Consider the following 6000-nt stretch of genomic DNA (forward strand, 5'->3'; position numbering starts at 1 on the left):
GAAGATGTGGACTGGATTTAGCAGTCCCTAGGAAAGCAGAGAATTTGTGACTCAGCCACCGGGTACCAGCTGTGGTCCATTGAATTAATCTGTTTGGTTCTGCCGGCACCTTGTGATTAAAACGACTAAACACATTTGAAAATTAAAATAAAATATGATGCTCACTCATTGTAGCTTAAAGAATGTTCTTTAAAAGCCTCACGAAGCATTTCAAAAGTTTCGGTAGCGGATTTGCTGAGCTTCACTTAGAACTTAATTCAGACACATTGTTCGATTTTGCCATCCATCGCAAGCAAAACGAAACACAAAGTCGAAAAAGCACTCGTGTAACAGCAGTGCGTGCTCACAGCACGGTGTCACATGCAGACTGATGCAATACGATTTCGGAAGTGTGACTTTGGCCTCCCATCTTATCTTCTTTCACTGAGGCAGTTAAAACAATAACAGTCCGGGAACTTTCCGATATCACCTCGTATGCTATATACTTATGGTTAAGTGGGATGGGAAGTTGGTAATGTGATTCAGTCGAACACAGCCCTTCGTTAGTTGTTCAGCTAGTCAACAAGTTCAAGGCGTTTTATGGGACCCCGAAGAATCATTACCTTGTCCACAAGACACCTCCAGTGGGCCGTATCCTGAACCAGCGTACAGGTAGAATATTGCCCTTGGATATAATGTTGAAATGCATGTGGGGCCCGGTTTCGAGCCCAGGTCAGGTCATGTGGGATTTGCAGTGAACAAAGTTGCGTTGGGGCAGTTCTTTTCAGAGTACTTCGGTTTGCCCTGCCAGTTCTCATTCCAGCAACTGCTGCACATTCATCATCATCTATTATCCGGGGCTGGTACAGTAGGCCAATTAATGGCCGACGTACCAAGTGGACTCAATCTCCCCCCCCCCCTTACAAGATGGAGAAGGTAAATCAGCGCTTCCCAAAACCCTTTCATTCTAATACGTAGGTAAGTCAGTAAGCAAGTTACAAACGGATATATAACTTAAACAAATAAGAGTACTGATTTGAAAAATGGTTTTATTTCTCAGCACAATCTCCCTGTACATTGAGGCACTTGTCCCGTCGTTTCACAAGCCCCTGAAAACCAGCAGCACAAAATTATTTGGGCTGCTGTCGGAACCGGGCGTGTTCACACGGCATGGCCTACCCCATAATGCATGACGGGTTGCATGTTTCCGTTGAATGGCCTTATGAAGTTTCCTGGGTATGTTACAGTAGGAGTCGGCATTTACGGTTTGTCCTTGAGGCTGGAATGCGGTGAGCAGTATGCCTTCCTGATCCCAGAAGACTGTGAGCATCACTTTCCTGGAGGATGGTGTCACCTTAAACTTCTTTTTGGCAGGGACACGGGATGTTTCCACTGCATTGATGCACGCTTTGTCTCGGGCTGGTAATGGTGAACCCAAGACTCATCGCCTGTGACAATTCGGGCTAGCATATCGTGTCCTTCATCGTGGTAGCGACTGAGATGCTGTAATGCCAGACCCATTCTTTGCATTTTGTGTTGTGGGGTCAGCATCCGCGGCACCCATCGTGCACAGACTTTGTGAAAACCTAACCTGTCATGCATTATGAGGTAGGCCATGCCGTGTGAACACGCCTGGCTCCGACAGCAGCCGAAAGAATTTTATGCTGCTAGTTTTCAGGGTCTTGTGAAACGATGGGACAAGTGCCTCAAAGTACAGGGCGATTATGTTGAGAAATAAAAGCATTTTTCAAATCAGTTCTCTTATTTGTTTAAGTTCTATATCCATTTGTAACTTACTTATTGACTTTAATGTATAAGGGGTGGGCATTCTCGGCCCTTGTACCGCGACCTACATTGGTCTGTTGTGCTCTGCTTATTGACTTACCCTAGTATATACGTGTAATCTCACGTACTCCTTACAAGATGAGTGATTCATTTTGGAAACAACAAAAATGTGGGGCAATTTTCGGCCTAAGTCGTTGCCTGAGCACTTTTGACGGGACGTTGTTTGTCACCAGACCACGCCAGAATTCAACACGCTTGCGTGGTGCCTCAGTTTTCAGTTGAGGCTGTATTAATCAGGCAAGGAAGTGTACTGTGCAGTGACTCTTAATGATATGAACGGTGTAATTATTACATGCAACTTACCACCATCTTTAATGATAATGACGCAGATGTGTAAATGTAGGGTAAGACGGGAAGTAAAATAATTGTTACTGAATTGGAGCATTTAGGGGCCGTTACAGCCTTTTTATGAAAAATGTGATTCCATTACGTTTTCTCGTTTATCACCCAGAGATTAATTTAGATAATTTGGCGCGGTCTATTACAAAATATGAAGTCATAATATATATGAGACAAACTCCGTCTTAAGTGCAACAATTTAATTGTAGTTCTTTCTTCTTCCCTTCTTCCACACTACATGTTTCGGCCCTAAATGGCCATCATCAGGTGTGTATTCTTACGTAGCTGCTACACTGCCCGTAGTTTAAAATTTAAAATCACCAGTCTTTCCAATTGTATGTATGTAGGCTATAAAATCTTTGTTAACCTACACGCGTCAATTTGATTTCTAAAATTGGCACTTTTTTAAAACTTCAATTCAAATTAAAATGTCTATAAATGTTCTGTTCTTTTGCTTTTTCCAAATTTTTAAAAATTAAAATTTTCTTGGGGTTCACGCCCTATGTCTATAGTGCTGCAGCGGCCACTTCTTGTATTATTGCTGTTCAGGTATTGTTCTATGTAGGCTCTCTGTGTGTGTGTCGCTGCTTATCTTTAATACGTGTGCTGTCTGGTGTATTTTGTGTTGTGTNTTAAAGATAAGCAGCGACATTAAATATAATATACTAATGAAGTCATAACTTGGTGTTTGAAGATAACAGGAGCACATAGCTCACACACATAGGATACACGGTGCGTCCAGTTTTCTCCACTTGTCGAGAGAACCAGGAAGCAAGTTAACAGTGAGAGACGTCCTAATGCTTTAATCGCTGGTGTCATTTGACAGCCAGATTAATTCTGATAAATGTCAGCTGGAGGAGGGTGATGTGTGATGATGAAATGCCCCGTTGAACATCTCAGGAAACTTCCATATTCACAAGTTGACTTTGCAGGAAGTCCCCTTGTTGCCATCCGAGAGTTCATAACTCTTTTGTTAGAAACTGGGAACTCGAATTTCCACAGGCACGATGCTGTGGGCGGTGTTTAGGTTTCCAAGCCAGCACATAGTAGCATATTTAACCCACAATTCAGCTAAAATGTAGTCAAATTGAAATCCATAGTGCTGTAAGGCAACGTTGTGGCTTAATGCAGGTAATGAAGCAATGCAGACAATCAAAGTCAACAGTTTTCCTCTGTTGTTTTCTTGAATATTGAGGAGAGAGACTTTCAGTTAGAGAGCGGGGAGTTAAAAGGGGACTTCTGCGGCAGTGCAGACCTTGTAGGGGGACGATGGCACTAGGTCATTTGGGACCATTGCAAGTAATTTTCGAGAAAGGGGGCTGATTTGCATGATCGCATTATTTAAGTATGATCCTTACCTTTGTTCGTATATGCGGATATTGGTGAATCGATTATTTGTAAGTTGAGCCTGCCGGTATGTTATAAATTCAATAGGTCTGTAAAATAAGGTATAAGAATGACCCTCTCACTTAATAAAATATACACGTACGAGTATATAGGGTTGATGTAATTTAGTTTAAGTAGAAATTTTTCTGCTGAGGAATTTGTTCCGGTGCCGGTCACAGTAGCTGAGCGGTCTAAGGCATGTACTGTCTTCGCTCGCTCGGAAGCCGGGATCGTGGGTTCGAATGCCACTCAGGGCATGGATGTTTAGTTTGTGTGTGCGCGTGCGTTTTTCTTGCAACGAGCTGATGAGTTCTACTGAATGTCTTAAGATCTAGTAATCCGAAGTGAAACAGAGAGTTTCATGGAGGTAAACCAAGGCCCAAATTGGGGCGGTATCACCAAAATAAAAAGTTTCGGTAGTGCCATGATCATGCTGATCGTGCAAGTACGGCACACACTGCTGATCCTGATTTCCATCGTGATCTAAGGCGTGTATGATCTTCCGTCGCTCGACACTTGAATCGAGAGTTCGAACGCAGATCAGATCATTTCGTTAATCCAACATCACAACCTGAACTGAGCTGTGGCGCGAAAACAAGAGGCCTGACTATAAATCATGGATGGCAGGGAGGAACGCAATATTGAACCAAATTCCGTGATTTTAGTCCGCAAGCGAACCGTACCCACCGAGCGACCGCCGCTTGCCGGCGAAGTTAGTGCCAACGTTTGCGTGTAGAGGGTGTCGCGTGGTCAGCGCAACGAATCCCCACGGCCGTTAATTTCGGTATTCTAGACCAGAGCCGCTACTTTTCCATTCAAGTAGCTCCTCAGTTATCCTCACGAGGCGGAGTGGACCCCGTTCCAGACCCACTACTTCACAGAAAATCTGGTAGTGCTGGGAATCGAACTCGGACCTCTGAATCTGTAGCCAGGAACTCTGACCACAAGACCACAGAGGCGGCCGATATTAACCTAAATATAATAAGGACGTCTGAAACCTCAGAAATGTCGGTGACCGCCAGGGTTAGAGTCCCGTAACAATCTCGTAACAATATAGACTAACCTGGTTGTATTTGCGTTTGCGGATTAGTCACGGTTACATCTGTATGACCCGAAGTTTTGTTTCCAAATATTTCCTTGTTTTTCTTCTTTGTGTTCAACGTATAGGTTTATCAGGTAATTTCATGTTAATGCAAATACGTATCTTGGCACCTACTTATATGGCCTTTCCTCTCTTCGTGTAAGTCTACAGTATAAGTGCAGTAATCTCTTTCAGTTACATAGCCGACCCACATTTTTCGCAAATTTAATTATTTATTCTTTTACTTTATCGTGTATATTCAGGTAATTAGTTTAGAGTTCTCTCATTCCAGGCTCATATATTCTTCCCCTGTCTCTGACACCCGACGTCTGTGTTTCACTACCCCGTTTTACCACTAGTTTAACCAGAAGTAACAAAGAACATCATTATTAGCTTCAGTTGCATCTGCCGAGCTTACTGGAACTGATTCCGTTCCCAATAACCTGAAGTTTAATAGAGCCTACAGCAATACAGCGGTGGAACACATTACAAAGGAGTTTTCGTCAAATATCTCATGAAGTTAGTTTCCAGTAAATTTATGGTTGGCTTGGCAATGACGAATCTGTCCCATGCAAAAAGAAAATCCCCAGGATCCATCGATTTTCAGCTTTTCCATCCACAGAGGAGTTCACTGACATTACACATACAAACCACGTGGGTGAAATAAGAGAAATAAGCAAGCAAAAAAAGAACAACAAAGAATAATGGTATAAAAACGTGTTTTAATTTCGCTACAGATCCGATCTTAGTTGTAGATATGATCGCGCAACATTACTGTCTGCCGTTCTGCTGCGGGATCTGAAATTAGGGGTCCCTCGGTTACGTAATGGCACTTAACGAACTGTAGGAGCTATACAGTGAGGATTCAGATAAGAAGATAAGCATGAATAGTGATTGCATAAGGATATGGAATGGACTGGCTGCCGTGACCTGTATGACGATATTATGCTGCATTCGCCAGAGCGACAAAAGAATGGAGGTAGGGTAAGGACAGCCGGTAACCCAGGTAAGCATCGAACTCGGGGAATATAGGCGCACAGCATTATCGATATACTTACCAGCGTAGTAGTCCGCAAGCGAATTGTACCCACCGAACGACCGCCGCTTGTCGGCGAAGTTAGCGCCAACTTTAGGCCGCGCCATAGCTCAAGCGGTTAGTCGCTGGCTTTCCACCGCGCCGGCCCGGGTTCGATCCCGGGTCTGGTCAAGTGGGATTTGTGGTGGACAAATTGGCGCTGGGGCAGGTTTTCTCCGAGTACTTCGGTTTACCCTGCCAATCTTCATTCCACCAATTGCTCCACAATCACCCTCACCTATCATCTGGGGCTGGTACAATAGGCCAGAAGTGGCCGCAGTACAAGGGACTTAGT

At 43.8% G+C, this 6000-nt stretch overlaps 1 protein-coding gene across 7 annotated transcripts in view; it reads left to right on the forward strand.

Moving 5' to 3' along the window:
- Window positions 1-6000, forward strand: part of LOC111865773 (semaphorin-1A) — a 566056-nt gene that overhangs the window by 468235 nt on the left and 91821 nt on the right. The gene's annotated exons all lie outside the window — the stretch shown is intronic.

Source organism: Cryptotermes secundus, unplaced genomic scaffold (assembly GCF_002891405.2).
Source record: "Cryptotermes secundus unplaced genomic scaffold, Csec_1.0 scaffold612, whole genome shotgun sequence".
Lineage (NCBI taxonomy): Eukaryota > Metazoa > Arthropoda > Insecta > Blattodea > Kalotermitidae > Cryptotermes > Cryptotermes secundus.